The sequence below is a fragment of the Dendrobates tinctorius genome, unplaced genomic scaffold (genome assembly GCF_039654945.1).
Source record: "Dendrobates tinctorius isolate UK_male_01 unplaced genomic scaffold, ASM3965494v1 ptg000019l, whole genome shotgun sequence".
Classification (NCBI taxonomy): domain Eukaryota; kingdom Metazoa; phylum Chordata; class Amphibia; order Anura; family Dendrobatidae; genus Dendrobates; species Dendrobates tinctorius.
In genome coordinates, this window is record NW_027361687.1 from 66,898,026 (window position 1) to 66,922,406 (window position 24,381).

The following is a 24,381-nucleotide window of genomic DNA, read 5'->3' on the forward strand; positions in this document are numbered from 1 at the left end:
GCTCTTTTTTTTCCTCCAATTGCGTGTTGACACTGCAGACTGTATACAGCCAGATCCTTTTAATACTACAGCATGAAAATCCAGAATTTTTAAACATCTGAGTGCACACAAAATTTGTGGTACTGTAGTATTTTTTTGTCTTATAAAAATTTTTTATACCATTTTGCTGCCAAAAAAATATTTATCTGGCAAAATAAATATTTAGCTGCCCAAAAAAAGATTTAGCTGGCAAAAAAATATTTAGCTGCCAAAAAATATTTAGCTACGGTTCATATATTTAACACTGTGTTTTGTCCGCCACACGCATCGCATATCATTGCGCTAAATATTTTACAATTTTAGTCCTCTAAAGAATTTTTTTGTAGTGTCATAGCCTACATATTGAACAGTCTGATATCGCTGTCAAATGACAGATCTATCTTTGGCTTACAAATTGTGGAATTTCAGGGCTACATTCCACTGTATTTGCTGCCTGTAACCCTATTTCAAGATGAGATCGCATGTATCGATGCCCAAATATTTGAGCAGCCATGGTCACACGAAGGCAATGGTGGGAACGTGTCACAAGAGGTGGATGATGATGAGACACAATTGCCAGCAAGTCAGGAGGAAGACCAGGGTGCGGAAATGGAAGCTGAGGTAGTGGACGATATAGTAACTGATCAAACCTGGCAGGAGGACATGCAGAGCGAGGACATCAGCACACAGGGGGAGGGAGGCATAGCACCCCAACAGGCAGGAAGAAGCAGTGTGGTGCCGCAGACAGAAGGCAAGCAACCGTTCCTCGTAACACCAACACGACGGAAGTTGGCAGTACAACTGTTATGTCTTCCAGAGTCTGGTTGTTTTTTAAAGACTCTGCCAATAACCCCAAACAGGCCATTTGCATCACCTGCCATGCCCACATCAGCAGGAGTAGCAAAACTAATAGTCTGACCAACACCAGCATGATTAGGCACATGGCAGCAAAGCACCCGATTTTGTGGGCCGAACCCAAGGCTCCAGGAACAGTGTCTGTGGGTGAAAATACTGTTTCTTCCACTGTTGTGCATGCAAGCCAACCCCTGTCCACGGTGCATGTGAAGATGCCTCCACCTGTAGCTTGCCAACACTAAACTACCACCATCATCAAGCACATCCACATCCTTGTCCCAGCGCAGCCTTCAGTTGTTCATACCCCAGTCATTGGAACACAAGTGTAAATACACAGCCAATGCCCAACAGGCCACCGTACTAAATTCACAAATTTCTCATCTGCTTGCCGTCGAAATCTTGCCTTTTAGGCTTGTGGAGACAGAAGCTTTCCCCAACCTGATGGCGGTGGCCGTCCCAATGTACTCTGTCCCCAGCCGACACTATTTCTCCCAGTGTGCTGTCCCAGCATTACACAAGCTCGTGTCCCTCAACATTACACGTGCCCTGAACAATGCTGTTACTGGGAAAGACTACGCAACCACGGGCATGTGGACAAGTGCTTGTGGACAGGGACTCTACATCTCACTGACGGCACACTGGGTTAACATAGTGGAAGCTGGGACCCAGATGGACCTTGGAATGGAACACGTCCTCCAGACGCCGAGGATTACGGGCCCTATGTCAATCAGAGCTGCCCCCACAGTCTACAGCTCCTGCACCTCATCCTCCTCATCCACCTCTTCAGCCTTCATCTCCGAAATGAGCACATCAGTCACAAGCTGGAAGAATTGCAGCACTGCCTCAACCAAGCGTCAACAGGCTGTGCTGAAGCTAATATGCTTAGGTGATAAACCACTCAATGCTGAAGAGTTGTGGACAGCTCTGAAAGAGCAGGCAGATGTGTGGCTGATGCTGCTGAACCTACAGCCAGGCCTGGTCATGTGTGACAATGGTCGGAAACTGGTGGCAGCTCTAAGGCGAGGCAAGCTCACACATGTACCATGCCTGGCCCACTTGCTTAACCTTGTTGTTCAATGTTTTCTCAAAAGCTACCCAGAGCTGCCGAATCTGCTTGTGAAAGTATGCCGCCTGTGTACTCATTTTCAAAAGTCAGCTCCAGCTTCCACTGCCCTTGCCGTGCTTCAGCAGCTTTTGCAGCTTCCGGCTCACCGACTGGTGTGTGATGTCCCCACGTGTTGGAACCCTATACTGCATATGTTGGAAAGGATTTGTGAGCAGAAGAGGGCAGTTGTTGACTACCAGCATCAACAAGGCCATCGTTATTCTGGTCAGACTCCACACATAAGACCACAGTAGTGTAGAAGGATGTCAGACATACGTACCATCCTCCAATATTTTGAGGAATCCACCAAGATGGTGAGCGGCAATGAAGCCATAATTAGCATCACCATCCCGCTTCTCTGCATTTTGAAAAGCTCTCTGCTCACAATGAAAGAGGATGCATTGCAGGCGGAGCACGAGGATATGGAGCAAGGAAGGAATTACACACAGCCTAGCCTCATATCGTCCCAACATGGATTGGTTGACAATGAGGAAGAGAAGGAGGAGGAAGAACAGGAGATACCGTCAATGGCTATAGACGGTACAACTAGCACAACTGTCATACCGGAGGAGGACACCAGAGGAGGACACCATGGTCAGTCGTCCTTTTGGTGAGGACATGGAAAGCTTGCCTGTTAACAGTCTGGCACACATGGCTGACTTTATGTTGTGCTGCCTTTCTCATGACCCTCGCAGTATGAAAATTTACGGTGACACTCATTACTGATTGGTGACACTTCTAGACCCATGCTACAAGAAGAACTTTCAATCTCTTCTTCCAGAGGCAGATAGCTCTTTTAAAATGGTGCAGTACCAGAGGGACCTTGTTGCGGAATTATTTAAAAAATTGTCATCTGAAAACGTTGGCTGCAGACGTCACAGTTCGTTGGACAACCAAGGAGTACAGGCGAAAGAGACACAACTCCAATCCAGCAGAGGCAAGGGAACACTGGCAAAGTTCTGGGAGAGTTTTCTCAGACCCTCCCATCGCCCTGACCCAGAGGCGTGGGGTAATGTCACAAGGAATGGAATGTTTTGGAAGTTGCTAAGGGAGTACCTTGCTGACCATACCAAGGTCCTCTGTGATTCCTCTGTGCCTTTAAATTATTGGGTATCCAAGCTGGACACGTGGCATGAACTGGCTCTCTACACCTTGGAGGTCCTGGCCTGCCCTGCCATTAGTGTTTTGTCAGAGCGGGTTTTTAGTGCCGCTGGTGGAATTATAACTGATAAGGGCACTCGCCTGTCAACTGTAAATGCTGACCGGCTGACTCTTATAAAAATGAACAAGGGCTGGATTGGGCCAGACTTCTCTACACCACCGAATGATAACAGCGAAACATAACCTCAAATACAGTGTCTTTTTTTGGGAGGTGTATTCCCATGCACCTCTTCACACCCACACATGGGTAAACGCTTCCTGATTTTGGCTATTTGGTGTTATCCTCCTCCTTCTCCTCATCGTCATCATCCACCACCACAAGAACATGAGGGTGAACGTATTCCGTGATGCTACAGCTCTAGTTTTTTGAAAGGGTGCTTATGATACCCGTTAAAAAATTTAAAAAAATATGTACCCCCCCAGGGGAAATGTTTGTTTCTAAGTATAGAAGACCCACTCCTTTATAATGAGAACATTTTTTTACGAGGTCTTCCTCCAAGTCTCTTTCAAAGGGCATTGGAGTGCCTCCTAATTTTTGGCAGGCCTTGCATTCAACGCATAGGCTAACAGTATGGCAGAACCAAATGAATAATGTAAGCTTGGTTTTCCTGTGGCCATCTAGTACATGGGTTTAAAGGTTGATTGGGGTGCGTGTGACTTTGTAGCAGGGCAAGCCTTGCATTCATTGTATAGGCAAACACTATGGGAGACCCACTTCCTTCTAAAGGGAACATTTGTGTCATGAGGCCCTCAAGTACGTCTGTTGAAAGTCTTATTGTGGTGCGTGTTACTTTGGTGCAGGGCAAGCCTTGCATTCAATGCATAGGCTAACAGTATGGCAGTACCAAAAGAATAATGTGAACTTGGTTTTCCTGTGGCCATCCAGTACGTGGGTTCAAAGGCTTATTGGGGTGCATGTAACTTTGGTGCAGGGCGGGACTTGCATTCAAAGCATAGGTTAACAGTATGGCAGTACCAAAAGAATAATGTGAACTTGGTTTTCCTGTGGCCATCCAGTACGCAATTTCAAAGGGTTATTAGGGTGTGTGTAACTTTGTGGCAAGGCGGACCTTGCATTCAATGCATAGGCTAACAGTATGGAACAACAAAATGTATAATGTGAACTTGGTTTTCCTGTGGCCATCCAGTACGTGGCTTCAAAGGCTTATTGGGGTGCATGTAACTTTGGTTCAGGGTGTGCCTTGCATTCAATGCATAGGCTAACAGTATGGCAGTACCAAAAGAATTATGTGAACTTGGTTTTCCTGTGGTCTTCCAGTTCGTGGGTTCATAGGCTTATTGGGGTGCATGTGACTTTGTGGCAGGGCAGGCCTAACATTCAGTGCATAGGCTAACAGTATGCCAATACCAAATGAAAAATAATGGGAACTTTGGTTTCATGTGGCCATCCAGTACATCTGTTCCAAGGGTTATTGGGGTGCGTGTAACTTTGGGGCAAGGCAGCCCTTGCATTCAATGCATAGGCACTATGGGAGACCAACTTTCTTATAATGGGAACATTTTTTCAGCACTCCTGTATGTCTCGTGAAAGGGGTATTGGGGTGCGTCCAAATTTTTGGCAGCCCAGCCACTCAATGCATAGGCAATAACAGAATAGGAGACCCACTGTTTTATAATGGCCCTTTAAGAATAGTAATGCTGACTGATGCCCCTATAAAAATAGGCTTTGTGACTTTAAAAGTCACTCCTTCATAAATGAAACAAGATGTGTCTGATGATGTGTTACACACTACATGGCCAGCTAAGGTTGTTAAATGCTACAATTATGTTTCCAAGTAAATGCATTTGTATTGGTTGAAAGCAATGGTAATGTTGAAAAACGCATTAAAAATGCTATGTGTGAACATAGCCAAAGTGGTGGAGGAGCATTTTTTGGGGGGTTATTTCTTTTGCCTTACATACAAATTATTACCCTGGAAAGGATGTCCCTTAACATATTTCCCTGTAAAATCCATTTTGGTTTCGTTTTTGTATGTTTTACTGTGCGCCTATAAAAGTGGGGTCACACTCTGGCGACATTGGTCATAGCAGTGACCTAGGAGTCAGAAATGCTTCCAGGGGTGATCCCCATGATGTTCCCATGTCGTTTGTACACTGTCCCCATACATTTCTGATGTTTTGATACCCTAGAAAGACCTCCAAGAGGGTCATGGCATTTTCAAAGGGTTATTAGGGTACGTGTAACTTTGTGGCAAGGCGGACCTTGCATTCAATGCATAGGCTAACAGTATGGAACAAGAAAAATGTATAATGTGAACTTGGTTTTCCTGTGGCCATCCAGTACATGGCTTCAAAGGCATATCGGGGTGCATGTAACTTTGGTGCAGGGTGGGCCTGAAACAAGATGTGTCTGATGATGTGTCACACACTACATGGCCAGCTAAGGTTGTTAAATGCTACAATTACGTTTCCAAGTAAATGCATTTGTATTGGTTGAAAGCAATGGTAATGTTGAAAAACGCATTAAAAATGCTACGTGTGAACATAGCCAAAGTGGTGGAGGAGCATTTTTTTATGGGTTATTTCTTTTGCCTTACATACAAATTATTACCCTGGAAAGGATGTCCCTGGCCTTAACATATTTCCCTGTAAAATCCATTTTGGTTTTGTTTTTGTATGTTTTACTGTGCGCCTATAAAAGTAGCGTCACACAGTTTTGCTCAGATTTCGCACAGACTGCAGAGACCTGTGTGTCGTAAGCAGTGCCTTCCCGCCTCCCAACAATCCCGTAATAACAAATCACTGACAAGCATGGATGGGTTAAACAGGTCAGTCTCAGTTTATTAATAAGCAGAGCGAGGCAAGTACAGTTCGCAACGGTCTCATAGCTGGAAGCCCCGTCACTGACCGCTGGGCAAGGAAGCTGATGAGAGGTTACGAACCTTGCCCCCCTCTACACTACCGCTGTGACATAATAACATAACAACGTCAAAAAAAACAAACGGGTTTTTTTTTAAAATTTAAACTTTAAACAATAGACGCGCCCGCATATCAAAATTCTATAAGGGAGGTAGGGAGGGACAAAAGCTTCTAAGGGTCAGCGAGGAAAGAGAGGAAGTCCCCGTCCCCCGCACCTGAATTTAACCCTTGAGGGTGTGGCCAGGTGCCCCTTCCTCTCTCTTCCCGTTGCTCTGTTGGGCGTCCTAATTATGACATCACCTGGGGGGGAGTAGTGGAAGGGGAAGGCACTGCACAGAGTTCCTTTCTAACTTGATTACATGGGGCTCTGCAGTCAGATGCACGTTCTTTATACAGTACCGTGCCTGCCAGACTGCAGAGACCTGTGTGTCGTAAGCAGTGCCTTCCCGCCTCCAACCAATCCCATAATAACAAAATACTGACAAGCATGGATGGGTTGAACAGGTCGGTCACAGTTTATTAATAAGCAAAGAGAGGCAAGTACAATTCACAACGTTCTCAAAGCTGGAAGCCCCGTTACTGACCGCTGGGCAAGGAAGCTGATGAGAGATTACGAACCTTGCCCTCCTCTACACTATCGCCATGGAGGATCATGTGCATCATGCATGACCTACACAGGACTCCGACTCCCACACAACATCATTAAGGCCTGTTCAACGCCATCCTGCAAATTAGATAAAAATACATCTAGCCCGATATCCATGAGATGAACTCCGTCAGGCCTCAGGAAGATTGAGATGTCTTTTTCCAGATTGTGGTGGTGAACCACGATGCCGTAGTTCTCTTTGACGAATTTGGCCATATATGAGTTGATCTTCCTCCTTGATTTGTCGATGGCTTTCGGGTCTTTAGCTCCATGCCAGACCGCTCGTGGTATTATGTCCGACCACACCACCACCATATCTGGTATAAAACAAAAAACCGCTTTTTCTTACACAAATCATTACCACCAGCGTGTAACACCAATATCAGCTGCCCTTTGGCCATCTTAGCAATTTTTACCACCTCCGGGAAGATCTGACGCCACTGGAGCGTTCTGATGCCTCTCCAGTTGACCTCTAGTTGTGGGAAGTAAAAATTTTTTCCACCGGGGCGTATTCCCGCTCTTTTGCACGTCCAATAAATAAAAGAATGTCCCAATACCCATACTGTGGGCTTATGACCTCCTGTAAGAGACAAGATGTGTTAGAGCAGGTCTGGTCTTATGTATCTTGCAAAGCATGCGGATTTCCAACGGCCCGATCTCTGTACTTCAACTTCTGCTACACCGGACCTAGCTGCTTCGATGGCTGCTCCGATTCTGAAAGAATGCGTTCCGTATTCTTTTGGGTTTACGCCGACAGCTTGTAGACATTGCTTAAAATTGCGTGAAATTGATATATAGTAAGCGGAGACCCGTCGGTGTGTGAGAAAGAATCTACTCGTGTGCCTTATAACCGTATAGCGTCTAACTATTTCAATAGGGCATATGGGGCCGTCTAAAGCCTTGACCAGGACCCACGACCCTTGACCGGTGGGGTCACATTTGGATTTCCACACTCTAATGTGCAAAGCGTCACTACATATAGTATTACGAGATCCACAATAATTAACCCGCCTACTGACGCTGTTTTTGACTGCGGCAGTAGTTCGCTAATTCATAGCGTCCCGAAGAATGCGATTTCCAATGCTGGAGATATTAGGATTGACTCATATTGTGACCTACATACCTTTTTAGAGATTGTGATAATTTTATGCAACAGACTTAAAGAAACAGGGCGACGACATTCTTGACTAGGTTGAAGCCTTTTCCAGACTTTAATGGCTTGCTTGATGAAAAAATATTTAGTTACGTCCGCCCATCCCATTAGCTGAAAGAAAAAGGCTATTCCAGATAAGCGCCGTTGCGCTAATGAACCCGAAGCGCCTCTATGCTTGAGCTGATTCAGGAGTTCTACCACCACGTTGCATCTTGCCCGATCGCACATATTGACTGGCCTTCCTTTACTTAACAAGCACCACTCTTCCCATGCCTTACCATAAACCTGCCAGGTAGCTGGTGTCACTGAGGCGTGGATCAAGGGCATCAGTGATTGGCCACCGTGTCCCAAAGGAAGGGAGGACACAGTAGGCCCGTTGGTTCTGCGCTGGGAAGGAAGACTTTGAAGGCCTGCCAATCCGAAGACAACAAACAGTTAACCATCTTATCATCCACAGTAGACATTACTCTGGCGTGGCACCAAATGTTGTGTCTAAGGCATATGGGTCACCCTCCAAGGGCCGTGGGGTACTCGGTACCAGGCCGATGTTAGCGGGATGTGTCACAGCAGCAGTGACCCGGTCCATGGCCCCGGGCGCCCAAGCAAATGGTGGGGGACGCAAATGGTGGAATGCAGTTAATGGAATAGTTCGTGACGCCACCTGTGGTGTTCGGCAAGAGAGGTGTTGTGTTTGGCGCAGGGGATGTAGCAGTGCCAGGCGGACGGACGCAGGAAGGAATAGAGGACACCAGGGCATGTAGCTCCAAAGCTTTACTCACAGTCTGTAGTGCCCGCTTCTGTGCCGTGTCCTCCAGGTCAAGGACTCAGTCAGCCTTCAGGCAAGATGGGATGCTCCCTTCCACACTCCGCCAACTTATGTGCCTTTCCTGAATGTCTCCTCTATAGCGCCTTTAAGTGTGAAGATCTCCTAGTACCGCGTTACACTGGAGTTCCTCCTGACAGATGTTCCCAAGAACTCTACTTGCACGGCAGACAGCTGTAGCCTGCTCCGGGGACTCTCTACTCCTAAGTCCCGGCTCTCTATCCGTGTTGCTGTTGTGCCCCCAAGTCTTAGATGGGAGTAGTGCATTTACAGCCCACTACTCCACCGGTGTCTGTTGCAGAACCTTTAGCGTTCATACAATCTCGGGGACCGGGCCCCGGCCTTGCGCTTAGAACTTCTAGGCAGGGTTCTTCCTCTAACCCACGTCATCTGTGTTCCCTTTTACTCCTATGTTCCGTACTTGTATTTTCCCTTCTATGGAAGCTCAGGCTTCAGGTCAATGTCCTTCTCCTTCTTTCCTTTCCCATGCCAGCTGGCTCAGATCACTGAGGCAGCTGCAGCACTCCTTCCTCCATCCCTCTTCCAGGGATCCCCACTCCTCTCCGATTGGCTTCCTTCCTCACTGACCTCCTGTCAGACTGACCTGTAATCCTAAACCATCCCGCTCATATATATATTCTGAACTCCACCCACCTCCCAGCACGTCTAGTGTTCCAAGCAAGGAACCACCAAAGGTGCTCTGCTTCTCTCTAAGCAAGGAGCCCCAATGTGGTTGTGCTGAACTACTCTATTATGTGGGGTGCGAGTGTTGGAGCGTGGTCAGGAGCCCCTAACTTACCTGGATGGTGGGGCACCACACCTTAGGAGAAGGTGCAGTACCTCTGTGGCGACTGAGCCTCAGGGGCGCCACAGTTACACTAGTCAAAAGTCCTTGTGAGCATATTTATCTCTGTCATACTAGTAACCATAGTCCTTGGTGACCTTTCATGGTTGTTACACTCTATTGTCACACTCGCCCCTTACAGGCCTTCATTGGATGGAGATGGCAGGATATAGAGATACAAGCTGGTAAATACCTAGGACATAGTGTAATCAGTGAGGATTATTTAGATCCTGGATATTAGTAACAGTAATTGCATTGTTGCTAATGGTTTCTTATTTTATTCTTGACATATGAATTTCACTGATATTTGTCAGACTTCTTACAAGTGGGCAGAAATCCATTGTGCTTAAGGACTTATATTGTGTATAGTCATCATCTTGTTTGTCTTTTTGTGTTTAAGAATTTCATGTAACATCCTTATTGGACCCTATCCCACAGCTATATTTTAAAATCTTGTCCTCATTGTAAGGCAAGATTGCTATTGAGCATTTAATCTGATGGCTGGAAAGTTATTAAGATTGTACCAAGAGGGTATCCCTTGAATGAAACTGGATATGGTCCTTTTTCATCAGGTACCCAAAGACAACAGTCTTCATATCAAATGTGCAATGTGTCCTTATTGGTTATAAACCTATAGGCCTAACTCTTTACAAATAGAGAGTAAAAATTGTATATCCCTGACAATAGAGCATTTAGGTGTTTTTTTAATTTTGAACAACCATGAGACGGTAACACCCAGAGCAAACAGTATTGAGGTGGTGAGATAAGCTGTGAACATGAGAAATGTTTTGGAATGTGGTTGTTTGTGGTTTTAAGATAAAAAGGGACCACTAGAAGACCCTGAAGTCCCTTGACAGATGGCATGACAGGGTTGTATTTGATGGTAAACTTACTTTGATAAAATGTAGAAATTTGGTGTAAATGGAAAAGTGCAATGGAAGGAAAAGTTTAATTTGGCTAAAGTAGAAATAAATTTATAAAACACTGTATTTCCAGAAGTAACCTTCTTGTGGGCATCCATGAGGTCACTTTTCTTGTTGATTCAGGAGCCACTAGAACCTTAGTACATCCAGAAGAGATACCTACTATTGGACTGTCTGCTGCCTGCATAGTGGTAAGCAGAGCACATGGTTAGGCACACAGAACCATTGTCTACACCAGTGGACATACTGGGCCCTCAGCACAGGAAAAAGTGTAATTACACAAATTCTATTATCAACTGTGTGGGAGGGATATGATGCAAGACCTAAGCCTGGGAATAATTCCTACTGCTGTAGGACTACAGGTAAAATCCATGGCTGAGACAATGGTGCTCCAAGGGTATGGGGAATCCAGATATTAGTATAGTCTAGATGTCACAGGGTTACCGCGACAGAACAGAGACGGAAGACCGCAGCATCTGACAGCTCCTGCTTTGCCGCTGAGAAGAAGCACTTCTCCTGCATATTAAGGATGTTTGTTTTCTTTCAGCAGGACAGGGGTTAATCTGCCATGTGGAAATCCCTTCTACCAGCTGTGTTTGGTTACCACTCCTCTCTCCTGTAAAAGCTAGGTCTGCTGGCCAGATCTTTGTCTGAGTAAGCATTTGCTACTAAGATCTGGAGAAGAAGCTAGTGGTTGGAGTGGTGGAGGAATTTATTGTGTGACTGTTGCTTGGTTTGTATGCTTGGAAATTCCTCATCCCATCCTGCTTTATTTTCTTCCCCTGTCCTTCACACCCTGGTGTATACCTCTGTGGTTTGTGAGAGTATAATTTGTGAGTGGAATTTTCTTTTACCCTTGTCTTGTTCCTCTGTCTGTCAGGTTTGTGTACTTCGGTGCACAATAGCGCCTCTCGTTCCCTGGGTGGGAGGAAGGGGACAGACGCAGGGCTGAAGCTGGGAGACAGGGCTAGGGCGGAGGCCCTGGTGTCCTCGCCATCTGAGGTATCCCGGGGAACAGGGCAAGTTAGGGTGGCCCCTAGTGTCAGGGCCAGGAAAGGTGCCCCTGGTTCCAGTTTACTTGCCAGTCTTCCATCACAACTGTGCCACCTGTGGTAGCCTCACTGCTGCGCTGTAGGCCAGCTCTGTTTAGGTGTAGCCCTGCTTTCACTCTACTGCCATCTAGTGGAGCCTGCACCTACCTACATTGTAGCAGTGTGACATTAACTCAGACCGAAACCTTTTTCTGATCCATAATGGATCCCATCACAGCGCTGACAGGGAAATTGTAGCAGCTCAGTTTGGAGGTGGCGGATTTACAAACGGTGGTTTCACAGCCCCCTGTTACATCTGGTGTGGGGATCGCATCATCCGGACAAATTATTGTTGAGCCCAAGGTCGTGCTGCCAGACAGGTTCTCTTGTGGGCGGGACAAGTTTGTTGCGTTCCGCGAGGCCTGTAAACTATATTTCCGTCTATGTCCGGTATTCTCCGTTATGGAGGAGCAAAAGGTGGGGATTGTTATCTCGCTCCAGCAGTGGGACCCACAAGCATGGGCATTTTCTCTCCCATCTGACTCACACTCACTCCAGACAGTAGAGGGGTTCTTTCAGGCTTTGGGCTTGGTGTATGACGACCCTGATCGCGCCTCCTTGGCTGAGTCATCGCTACGCCAACTTCAGCAAGAAGACCATCTGACACTAGGTGGAATGACCCGGCCCTCCCTAGTCAGTTCTGTGAGGGTCTCTCTGAGAGGGTAAAAGATGCACTACCTCTCTATGAGACTCCTGATTCCCTTGAGGCGACTATGTCTCTGGCGATCAGGGTTGATCGCCGTCTTCGCCAGAGTCACCTCTGGGGATGGGAGGTCCAAATTTGAGCTTGGCATGTACAGATCCCACTGTGGAACTCATGTAGGTGGGTGCTGCGTCCCAACCTGGCAAACGTACAGTTATCCGGTGTAAGGGGGAGAGTGTTTCTGTTGTGGCAAAAAGGGTCATTTTGTGAGCACATGTCCCACCCGTCATTTGTTTAAACAACCACCGGAAAACTAGAGGGCCCGGGTTGCGGGGAGGTTGGCAACTTATCAGGACCTAATATATAACTCTTATAAATCGCACGGCGGTTCTGCATGGAGGCGGTATGATGAGGAGTTCCGCAGGAGGCTGGCACTGCAGCCTGATCTAGGCTGGGGAGTAAAAGCGACGGATGTATGGCTATGACTAATGATGTCACTGAAACAGCCCCCCTTTTCATCTGTGACCACTAATTACTCTACAGCCGCAGGTCAACAATCAGTGGTCATACGAAAACCCGGGGCCTGTTGGCTATTTAATGAGGAAAACTGCCATTTCCATGGGTCGTGCAGATTTAGACACGACTGCTCAGCTTGATGGGGGGGCACACCCAGGTTCAAGGTGTACCCGCCAAGTAAACAGATCGCCCGCAAGGCAAAATCCCTGTGAATGTAACCGCAATGGGCCCTTGGCTTAATCTTTACCCCATTAAAGAAGAGGCAAGGCAACTTTACTCCGGCTTTAAAGACGGTTTTTTCATCCCCTTCAAATTCAGCCAAACACCAATATTGGCGAGGAACTCAAAATCTGCACGCGAATTCCCCGAAATATTCATCAAAAGGTCCAAAAAGAGGTTGAACTAGGTAGAATAGCTGGCCCTTTTCAATCGTTGCCATTCAAAAAATATCAGAATGTCGCCATTAGGCATCATTCCTTAAAAAAGAACCCGGAAAATATCGGTTGATCCATCATCTGTCTCACCCAAAAGGTGAATCCTCCCAGAGAAAGCTTCTGTAACAAATGCATTGTTCGACAAGGCGGTAGAACTAGTCCGCAAAGCCGGTGGTAAGGGCACATGGGTCCTGGTGAACTCAACAGCGGGCCTAGAAAAAAATGGCCCTAATCCAAGGGATTAAGGGACGCATTCTTTTTGAATTGGAGCAGCCACTGAAGCAGCTAGGGCAGGAGTATCGGAGGCCGAAGTGCAGAGATTGGGTTGATGGAAATCCACATGCTTTGCTAGATATATAAGACCCGACTTGCTCAAGTAACACATCTTGTCTCTTACAGGTGGTGGTAATCCCGTAGTTTACGTACTAGGACATTCATATGTCTACTGGACGAATAAGAGGGCCGAACTGCAGCCAGGTGGAAAAAATCTTGGCTTCCCGAGACTGGAGGTAAACTGGAGAGGTATCAGAGGCCCCCAGTGGCAACAGATTTTCCTAGAAATAGTCAACATCGTTAAGAGGGCCGGTGATATTAGTGTGACATGCCGGCAGTAATGATTTGGGTAAGAAAAAAAGCGCTGAGCTCTGTACAGTGATGTCATCAGACATGTCTTTTACTGGATATGGTTGTGGTGTGGTCGGACATAGTGCCATGAGCCGTCTGGCACGGAGCAAGGGACGCAAAAGCTATTGAGAGAGCAAGATGTAAGATCAATGCGCAGATGATGAGATTTGTAAAAGAAAGATATGGCATTGTGGTTCGCCACCACCAGCTGGAAGGAGATAACTAAGCGCTAGAGTTGAGCGAAACGGGTCGAAAAAATTCAAAAGTCGCCGACTTTCGCCAAAGTCGGGTTTCATGAAACGAAACCCGACCTTAACGTGAGGTCGGCCACGAGGTCGGTGACCATCGTGCCAAAGTCGCGCTTCAAAAGATGCTTTAGCACCCTTTTTCAGCCAATCAGGAAGAACGGACACTATGGGCAACATGATGACATAGGCAGCGGTCACCACCATCTTTGAGAAGGGCATGCAAGTGATTGGCTTGCTTTGTGTGGCGTCACAGGGGGTATAAAAGGGCATGCACGCCGACCGCCATGTTACTTATTCTGATCTCAGAATAGGGAGAGCTGCTGCTGCTGATTCTGTAGGGAGAGCGTTAGAATGGCCAAAAGAAAAAAAAAAACGTTTCTGCTGTGTGCAGTGAAAGGTGAAGATTTTTGCTTTTGTGCAGCAGCGCTGGTGGTGATTAGGCTGCCTTTTAAGGCTACCTGCATTGCTGTGTGCACACTGGTGTTCAAACTGCTTTTTTAAAAGCAATCCAAATTTTATTGTTTTGTCCTGGTGAGGTACTGAGCGTTCATTTTTTCACACCCCGTACACCGGTGTACGCTCCTCACACAGTACCGTGTACCGGCTGTTATCACAGCCAAATTGAAGCTGTGTGTGACTCTGTAAGGAAAAGCCAAGGAGTTTGTCTGTTCTCACAGACCTACACCTTAGAGTTTTGTCCGTTTTTCAAACAGTTTCGTATATCTGCTGTTTGATTACGTTCAAAACTAGAGAGACAGCGTGTGTCAGTCCGTATACCAAAACATGGAGCTTGACAATCTGTGTGTGACTCTGTAAGGAAAAGCCGAGGAGTTTGTCCGTTCTTACAGACCTACACCTTAGGGTACGTGCACACGCTGCGGAATCCGCTGCGGATTAATCCGCACGGATTTTGCAAAAACCGCAGACCTGCGGATTATCTGCGGTTTTGCCTGCGGTTTGGTCCTGCGGATTCACTATCTCCACAATGGTGGAGATAGGAACCCGCAGCGGTTTCCGCAGAAAGAATTGACATGCAATTCTTTCTGCGGATTCAAAACCGCAGCAAATCCGCGCGGTTCTTTCCGCAGCGTCGGCACAGCGTTTTTTTTTTCCCATTCAAATGAATGGTACTGTACACCGCAGCTAAAACTGCTGCGTGTCCGCAGCGGCCGGAAACGCAGCGGAATCCGCAGCGTGTGCACACAGCCTTAGAGTTTTTTCCGTTTTTCAAACAGTTTCGTATATCTGCTGTTTGATTACATTCAAAACTAGAGAGAGACAGCGTGTGTCAGTCTGTATTCAAAAACATGGAGCTTAACAATCTGTGTGTGACTCTGTAAGGAAAAGCCAAGGAGTTTGTCCGTTCTTACAGACCTACACCTTAGAGTTTTGTCCGTTTTTCAAACAGTTTTGTATATTTGCTGTTTGATTACATTCAAAACTAGAGAGAGCGTGTGTCAGTCCGTATACAACACGGAGCTTGACAATTTTACATACACACACCGTACAGCGGTGTACGTGTACGCTCCTCACACAGTACCGTGTACCAGCTGTTATCATGGCCAAATTGAAGCTGTGTGTGACTCTGTAAGGAAAAGCCGAGGAGTTTGTCCGTTCTTACAGACCTACACTCTAGGGAGATTCCAATTCTGCCCAATTCTATATACACCTTGTAGTTTGTCATACACTAGGCAATTTCTGCCTGTTACATTTCGGTGTAATATACACAGGGCCTGACAGAATACTACTGTGTCCTGAAGTCTGTAGAGAGATTCCATTTCTCTCCAGTCCTCTATACACCTTTTTTACACCATCCAGAATCAGCCTGTTACTTTGAGGAGTAATATACACAGAGCTTGACAGAATACAACTGTGTCCTGAAGTCTGCAGAGAGATTCCATTTCTCCCCAGTCCTCTATACACCTCTTTTACACCATCCAGAATCAGCCTGTTACTTTGAGGTGTAATATACACAGGGCCTGACAGAATACAACTGTGTCCTGAAGTCTGTAGAGAGATTCCATTTCTCCCCAGTCCTCTATAAACCTTTTTCACACCATCCAGAATCAGCCTGTTACTTTGAGGTGTAATATACACAGGGCTTGACAGAATACAACTGTGTCCTGAAGTCTGCAGAGAGATTTCATTTCTCCCCAGTCCTCTATACACCTCTTTCACACCATCCAGAATCAGCCTGTTACTTTGAGGTGTAAAATACACAGGGCCTGACAGAATGCAACTGTGTTTTGAACTCTGTAGAGAGATTCCATTTCTCCCCAGTCCTCTATACACCTCTTTCACACCATCCAGAATCAGCCTGTTACTTTGAGGTGTAAAATACACCGGGCCTGACAGAATGCAACTGTGTTTTGAACTCTGTAGAGAGATTCCATTTCTCCCCAGTCCTCTATACACCGCTTTTACACCATCCAGAATCAGCCTGTTACTTTGAGGTGTAATAGTCACAGGGCCTGACAGAATACAACTGTGTCCTGAAGTCTGTGGAGAGATTCCATTTCTCCCCAGTCCTCTATACACCTCTTTCACACCATCCAGAATCAGCCTGTTACTTTGAGGTGTTAAATACACAGGGCCTGACAGAATGCAACTGTGTTTTGAACTCTGTAGAGAGATTCCATTTCTCCCCAGTCCTCTATACACCTCTTTTACACCATCCAGAATCAGCCTGTTACTTTGAGGTGTAATATACACAGGGCCTGACAGAATACAACTGTGTCCTGAAGTCTGTAGAGAGATTCCATTTCTCCCCAGTCCTCTATACACTTTTTTTTACACCATCCAGAATCAGCCTGTTACTTTGAGGTGTAAAATACACCGGGCCTGACAGAATGCAAATGTGTTTTGAACTCTGTAGAGAGATTCCATTTCTCCCCAGTCCTCTATACACCTCTTTTACACCATCCAGAATCAGCCTGTTACTTTGAGGTGTAAAATACACAGGGCCTGACAGAATACAACTGTGTTTTGAAGTCTGTAGAGAGATTCCATTTCTCCCCAGTCCTCTATACACTTTTTTACACCATCCAGAATCAGCCTGTTACTTTGAGGTGTAATAGTCACAGGGCCTGACAGAATACAACTGTGCCCTGAAGTCTGTGGAGAGATTCCATTTCTCCCCAGTCCTCTTTACACCTCTTTCACACCATCCAGAATCAGCCTGTTACTTTGAGGTGTATAATACACAGGGCCTGACAGAATACAACTGTGTTTTGAAGTCTGTAGAGAGATTCCATTTCTCCCCAGTCCTCTATACACCTCTTTTACACCATCCAGAATCAGCCTGTTACTTTGAGGTGTAATATACACAGGGCCTCACAGAATACAACTGTGTCCTGAAGTCTGTAGAGAGATTCAAATACTCCCCACTACTATATACACCTTGTACCTTGTTTTACAGTACCATATAGTTGGTGGTATTTTGGGTACATTTTCCCCAAAAATGAGGAAGTGTGGTGGAAGAGTCCATGGAAGTGGGCGGGGGTTGGCAGCTGGTAATGATGGTGTTGGTGGTGGATCTGCTGGTAGTGGCCAAAGGAAAATAGCACCAAATGCAGGAGGTGTTAAGTCTGCGTCATCGTCTGGCTCCACAAGGCCTCGAAGGCTCCCTTTTCTGGGAGTAGGTAAACCGCTTTTAAAGCCGAAGCTTCAGGAACAAGTTTTGGCGTACATTGCTGACTCAGCCTCCAGCTCAATCGCCTCCTCTTCTGAAGTTTTAAAAAATAAAAGCACTGAGTCGTCATTGGAGGCTCATGGTCATGAACCACACCTTTCCTTGTGTCCTTCACCCCAACCAAAATTGAAGGATGCGGCAGGCCACAATACAGATTAATCCACGGAGCTGTTTTCACATACCATGCCTGGGTTATCAAGTCAAATCATGAATCACCCAGGCCAACATGAATCTGACATGGAGTGCACTGATGCACAGCCACTGCTATATTTATTTGCTGGTACATTCATTCAGAGCACTACATTGTCCTTGCAGTGTACTGAGCCAGAATCTGACCCTGATGAAACTCAGGTGCCCCCTCCCGCATACTATACCACCATACACGGTGACACAGAGGAAGGTGCACATGACATTGAAGAGGAGGTGATGGATGACCCAGTTGTTGACCCAGATTGGCATTCATTGGGGGAAGAGGGTGCCGCTGCCAATAGCTCAGAAGAGGAGGAGGAGCATCCGCAGCAGGCATCGACATCGCAACAGCTGTTATCTGGCAGGCCCGGAGCAGTCCAAAAGCGGGTTACAAAAACCAAAAGAGTTGCAGGACAGCTTGGCCAGACAGTCGAAATAGCACAAGAGTATAGAAATTCCAGGCTCTACCACCCGTTGAAGGTGCTCTGGGGGTAAAAAACAATATACAAGTAATAAAGCAAACCCCGGCACTCAAATGAGGACAAAGGAATAGATGCATAAGTGAATTTATTGACACACTGCAAAGGGAACCTAACCAGAGCAACAGCACCAACGTTTCGGCATAAAGTCTTTCTCAAGGTAGTTGCCTGAAGAGGTGTGAAAAAATAACAAAAATAGTGAGTGCATTTATGTACACGTGATACATAGAATGAATACAAACACAAATAATACAAATAATACAAATATGCATAGAAAATGTACTGCGGACGGAACGTACAATACTGGTTAGAGCAGGAAAACGCGGGTCTCACAGGACAACCGGGTATTTTCAAATGGAGGTAAGGTTCCATACATTTCACAGAGTGTGCTTCTTAGTCACATGGGGAAAAAAAGTTCAACATAAGTGGACAAATATGTACCAAAAAAGAGGCAATATTGGTCAAGGCACAAATAATGCAACAGCCAAAAATAGTATCAGTATGGGGAAGGGAAAAAAAGGGAAAAGAGAAAAGAAAAGCAGAAAAAAGAAAAGAAGGAAAGAAAAAGAGAAAAGAAGAAGAGAAAAGAAGGAGAGAAAAAGAAGAGAGGAACGAGAAAAGGAAAAGAAAGAGAGGAGGAAAAAAGAAAAAAAGAAAAGAGAAAAAAAAAAGGGGTGGGGAAAGAAAGAAGAGAAAGAAAAAGAGGAGAGAGAGAGAGAGAGAGAGAAAGGAAGAGAGAATGAAAGAATAAAAGAAAAAGGAAAAGAAAACAGAAGGAAAGAGATACGAAAAAAAGGAGAAGAGATGAAGAGGGGAGCAGAAAAGGAGAAGGCGGGGAAGAGAGAAGAGAAAGGAGGAACGAAAGGGAGGGGGAAGAAAGAGGAGAAAAGAAAGCAGGGGAAGAGAGAAGGAGGAAAAGAGGGAAAGAGAAGAAAAGAAAAGGGGGGGAAAAAAGGGGAGGGGGAAAAGGGAAAGGAAAAGGAAAGAGAAATTAAGTAAAAGAAAGAGGAGAAGGGAAAACAGAAAAAGAATGGAAAAAGAAGAAGGGGAAAGGAGAAAAGAGAGATGGAAAAGAAGGGAGATGGAATGACAGAAAGAGAGAAAAGAGTGAAAGAAAGATAGAATAACAAGAGGGAAGAGGGAAGAGAGGAACACAGCAAGTAGGCACAGTTGACAGCAAGAATGCACCGGAGAGAAGGGGGAAAACAAAGCAAGTAGGCACAGATGGCAGCCTCAAGAGGGCAGGACATGTACCGTGGGCGGAGGAGTGATCAGGTCACTATGCTAGGTGAGTGGATGGTGGATGGACACCTGAAAAGTAAACGAGTATGGTAAAACAGCGCAGAGCAAGAGAGGAGTGAGAGCTCAGGATCAGAGGTACCTGCAGTAGAGGTCCGGGACAGGCACATGTGGCGGTGGGAACGGCTGTGGCGGCGTGGTATAGACCGGATGGACGGCGCCATTATAAAGGGGCCGAAAGTGTGAAGGAGACGGCGTCATGTCCGGTGGCACGCAGTAGGGCACGCACATGGGGGGACAGTGTGCGCATGTCCGTGACGCGCTCAGTCATGAGACCGCGCGGTGGCGCGCGGTGGAGCGCAATGGGACGCGCATAAAGGGACAGACCATGTGCGCATGTCTATGGTGTGCAAAATGGGAGTGGGGCGGTTAGTGAGAGAGAGGTATTACCTCTCATATTACCTGTTGCAGGGGGTGAACGGGGGTGTATCGCTGGAAGGGTATGGGAAAGGTGGGGATCAGTTGTGTGAGATCTAGAAAAAAAGAGAAATTAATATTATGAAAAGAAAAAGAACATAACAAGGAAAGGAGAAAACACATGGGTACATACAGTACATATATATACCCACATTTATATATAAACACATATATGCACCGAAGCGCATACGAATAAATATGTGAACCCAGAGGGACAGAAAATAAAACGGCATATAGAAAATCGAAATCCATCAAAGCAGGCATAAAGGCCACCAGTAATGCAGTCCCATATACAAGACGATCAAACTGATAAAAGAACAATAGGGCATAAGGTATAAATCAACGGGGGGCATCGTATTCCCTATTAAGCCCTAATGGCTCTAGGGTTTGGAGGGTATGGCTCCAAAACGCCTCGCGTTCCCTGAGGGTATCAATGCGATTCCCGCCGCGGCGGGGTTGGGAGATCTGTTCGATCACTTGAAATCTGAGTTGTGGAATGGAGTGGCCAGCAGTATGAAAGTGAGACGGAATAGGTAAGGTAGTCAATTTACAGCGGATAGTGGATTTGTGCTTGTTGATGCGGTCACGGATATGCTGAGTGGTCTCTCCAACATACCCGAGGCCGCACGGACACTTGATCAGGTAAATAACATAATTCGATTCACAGGTGAAATATCCAGGGATTGGGAACTTCTTCCCAGTGCGTGGATGTGTAAAAAATTCGCCTTTAGTAATATGTGAGCATTGGAGACAACGTAAGCAGGGGAAGGTACCCTTGCGTTGGCATAGGAATAAGGTCTGTCTAGCCAATGGCTTAGAGGGGCCAATGTCGGCCCTGACAAGGGAATCCCTAAGATTGTGGGGACGTTTGTGACAGATCAGGGGCCGAGAGGCAAATTCAGGAATGGAGGGATGTGCTTGATGGAGTAATGGCCAGTGTTTGAAAATTACGCCGTTGATGAGAGGGCTAAATGGGTGGTAGGTGCTCACAAAAGGAATACTCTTGCGGCTCTGTAGGTCAGAAGTTGGGGTAAGAGGCGAGGGTTTTACATATGACGGGTAGCCCCTTGCTAAAAATTTATTGTCCATGTCGATGTGTCGTGCATCCCTGATGGAAGGATCTGAAACGATCCGGTCGATGCGGCAGTGCTGGGAGTGAGGTAGGGATCTCTTACTGTGTCGCGGATGACAGCTAGAGTATAAGAGAAGACTATTTCTGTCTGTCGGTTTAGTGTACAGATCCATCGAGAGGGTGTGATCAGGATTGACAATTACAGTGGTATCGAGAAAATTAATGGAGTGGTCACTTTGATGGAGGGTAAACGAGATATTGTCAGTGGCATTGTTGATGTCGGAGAAGAAGGAGGTTAGTGATGTAACATCACCTGTCCAAATGAGAAAAATATCGTCTATATAGCGTTTCCACAGTGCCACCTGACTATCAAACAGTGGATGAGGGTAGATGTGACTCTGCTCAAAAAAGTCCATGTAGATATTAGCGTAGGGGGGCGCGACGTTGGATCCCATCGCGGTCCCCCTGCACTGCAAGAAAAATTGATCCTCGAAGAGGAAAAAATTCTGAGTAAGGACCACCTCGAGCATATCAAGGCAGAACTCCTTTTTGGAAAGGGAAAGATCCGTGTGGGTATCAAGGAACCTGTCAACTGCGTGGAGGCCTTCGTGGTGGCCGATGCTGGTATATAGGCTCGAGACATCTAGGGTAACTAGCAGGCAGTTGGCAGGGACATTCAGGATAGATCTGATTATGGACAAGAAGTGGTTGGTATCCTTCAGATACGAGGAAATTTTGGGAATATGTGGAGTGAGTATTTTCTCAAGGTTAATAGAAATGGGTGATAACAACGAGTCAGTGGATGCGACTATGGGACGGCCAGGTGGGGAAGTCAAATTCTTATGAATCTTAGGAAGCGTGTAAAAAACAGGAGTAATGGGATGGTTATTGATCAGAAAGTCACTAAGTTTGTCGTCAATGATGGCATTCTGTTTATACATTTTTACTTTCTCTTGTATGAGAGTGGAGATGCGGGCTGTGGGATCACGGGATAGTGGACGGAAAGTATTGGTGTCACTAAGTTGTTGGCGGATCTCGTCAATATAGAAGGTCCTGTCAAGGACTACAATGGCCCCGCCTTTATCGGCCGGTTTAATGATGATATTCTTATAGTTTTTAAGGGAGGCCAAGGCCCTATGTTCGTCGGGGGTCATGTTGTTCTTGATATGGAAAGTGCCCTTACCAATATCAGTTGTAATAGTCTGAATATCTCTAGAGACTAAACTGATGAATGTCTCAACGGGGTGATAACAGCGTGGAGGTTGATAGCTACTAGGGATCCTAAGATTAAGACCCGTGAGTGTGAACATTGTAGGGGATACGGATGTCCCAGATGTAATGGATGTTCGGTCGGTGTCAGGGGCTTTGCAATCCCTAGTAGTAATGAATTAGCTGAGAACTCTGGATATGACGACATATTTACTTCCTGGACTAAAGGATGGTTTGGGAAATGGTCCGGATTATTCACATCTGCATTGACATCTCTTACCATCGTGGCCGGAGTGCTGATTGCTTGTGGATGCTGTGCTATTCTATGCATTAGAGGACTTGTTCAAAGACTGATTGACTCTGCCATAAAAAAAACTATTCATCAAGGAATGGAGACCTTGGAATCCAATGAAAGAATGAAAATTTTGGGACTTAATGATAAATATACTGAACATATTACTCTCCCTCCAGATTATATGAAGATCTTCTGTGAAATCTGACAAAAAGAAATCTGTCTCCAATGTGTACAGATAGATGATTTTATTACAAGATGAGGGAATGTTATAATAATTGTAATAAAGTTCTTTCTTTTATGTGCATGTGTATATACATATATATACACATATGTGTATGTGTGTGGGTGTATATATATACACAGTATATACATGATTGTATGTATGCCATTATTGTGCCTAGTCACTCTTTTCAGCTGATGTAATATGAACACATGGGTGTAGTGCTTGGTTTGCAAACCTTATTTAACGTACAAAATAAAAGTCATACCTCTGCTTCTCTGGTAACGTAGATAAGGATTGCTAACAGCCAAGCATATTGTATGTACTATTTTTGCAAACAAAGTATTTTTCAACACCCTCCTCTTTTATTATTTAAACTCTAAGAATATGTATTGAGGCAGACAGAGGACGGTCCACACCTGGTGTGGCTGTCATTCTCTCTCCATGCTAGCATGACCAAATAAAGAAACATCTTACTTATTCAGGTCTGGAGGATTTCTGATTGGAAGACTAAAACTCCACTGACATTAAGCTGACGCTGCAGACAGATCCTCTGGGACAGATTACAGATGGAGCAGGAGCTGGCTAGCCTGGAAGCAACTTAGGAATCTCTCTATGCAGATGGGTTGTGTAGTCTCCTTCCTAGCGTTTATTTTAGGTACTTGCAGTACTGTGTTACACTGAAGTTCCACTCGCTTGTTCTCTTTAGAACTCCCTCGTATGGCAGACAGCTGTAGCCTCCTTCTTCTGGCTCAAACGTTGCTGTTGTGCCTCCGAGTCTTATGTGGGAATAGAGCATTTACAGCTTCCTATTCCTCCTCTTTCTGTTGCAGGAACATCAGTATCCGTACAACCTTGGAGACCGGGCTCCAGATCATGCGCTATAGCTGGGAATGAGCCTGAATTCTCTGCTCAATCTCCCAGCTCTTCTCCTCCACGTCCACACACGTTCCCATCCTCACACGAACTCCTCATTTTCCCTTCCTGGCCCCAAGAGAGCAGTTCTTCTCCCAGTTTTGATTCAGAGCTCTCTCTGCTGACCTGGATTGGGAACTGTGTTGTGATTAACTGCTAGAGAGACCCTTTATTGCTTCCAAGCATGACATCACACTCCCTAGGAGGAAGGTAATGCCACTGTGGTGACCATACTCCTGGGGGCGCCACACAAAGACCTTGTGGTGACCTGGCAGCTATGGAATGAGGTGGCCGCAGCGTTGATGGAGGGCTGGGACAGCGCCTCTGCAGCTTCAAAAAAGGCGTTTAGTAAGTATTTCCTTGCTGTTTGATGCCGCAATGACTCTTGTTCCTGAGGATACTTTTGTGTTTCCTGATAGATATATTCTGTCAGGGAACATAACAGTGTCTTCTGGAACAACAGTGACTGCATTGTAGATTGTAATGCTGTATTGATCATGTTTTCACTCTTGCTCCTGAAGGTACTGGTGTGTTTGTTGCAAGATATATTCTTGCTTCAAACACACCAGTGCTCTCTGGATCAACAGTGACTGCTTTGTGTATTGGAATGCTGAATTGATTCTGTTTTCAC